We start from the raw sequence: 1,315 nt of genomic DNA on the forward strand, positions 1-1,315 counted from the left end.
GGAATAGTGTCCGGGTGACTCCTAGTGCAACCCGGAATAGTGTCCGGGTGACTCCATGGCACAACCCGGAATAGTGTCCGGGTGTCTCCATGGCACAACCCGGAATAGTGTCCGGGTGTCTCCATGGCACAACCCGGAATAGTGTCCGGGTGACTCCATGGCACAACCGGGAATAGTGTCTGTGTGACTCCATGGCACAACCCGGAATAGTGTCCGGGTGACTCATGAGCACAACCCGGAATAGTGTCCGGGTGACTCCATGGCACAACCGGGAATAGTGTCTGTGTGACTCCATGGCACAACCCGGAATAGTGTCCGGGTGACTCCATGGCACAACCCGGAATAGTGTCCGGGTGACTCCTAGTGCAACCCAGAATAGTGTCCGGGTGACTCCTAGTGCAACCCGGAATAGTGTCCGGGTGACTCCATGGCACAACCGGGAATAGTGTCCGGGTGACTCCTAGTGCAACCCGGAATAGTGTCCGGGTGACTCCTAGTGCAACCCGGAATAGTGTCCGGGTGAGTCCTAGTGCAATCCGGAATAGTGTCCGGGTGACTCCATGGCGCAACCCGGAATAGTGTCCGGGTGACTCCTAGTGCAACCCGGAATAGTGTCCGGGTGACTCCTAGTGCAACCCGGAATAGTGTCCGGGTGACTCCATGGCACAACCGGGAATAGTGTCCGGGTGACTCCATGGCACAACCAAGAATAGTGTCCGGGTGACTTCATGGCGCAACCCGGAATAGTGTCCGGGTGAGTCCTAGTGCAACCCGGAATAGTGTCCGGGTGACTCCATGGCGCAACCCGGAATAGTGTTCGGGTGCAGCATCTTCCCACAACCCGAACATGTGCAGATTGGGTGAACAGGCCGCACTAAATTGCCCGCAGTGTGTAGGTTAAGTGCATTAGTCAGGGAAATGCGAAGTGGTAGGGGAATGGTTCTGGGTGAGTTGGGCTGAATGGCCTGTTTCCACACTGTAGGGATTCTGTACATTATCTCGTCCCATTCGCCAGCACTTGGTCCATGTCCCTCAAACACTTCCTATTCATATACCCATTCAGATGCCTTTTAAATGTAATTGTACCAGCCTTCTCCATATCCTCTGGCAGCTCATTCCACACATGTACCACCCTCTGTGGTCACTTGATAGTTTTTTCTTTATCACCTTATAAGTTGATTATCATAGTTGGTACTTTATTTAATGGCCAGAAATGGGAAGATCCTTAATGTGTCACGGTGAAAGTCACACACTGGATGCGATTTTTCAAACCACGAGTGAATTTAGATTTTGAAATGCTCAGTGAAATACACAA

The sequence above is a fragment of the Chiloscyllium plagiosum genome, chromosome 2 (assembly GCF_004010195.1).
Source record: "Chiloscyllium plagiosum isolate BGI_BamShark_2017 chromosome 2, ASM401019v2, whole genome shotgun sequence".
In the NCBI taxonomy this organism is placed as follows: Eukaryota; Metazoa; Chordata; class Chondrichthyes; order Orectolobiformes; family Hemiscylliidae; genus Chiloscyllium; species Chiloscyllium plagiosum.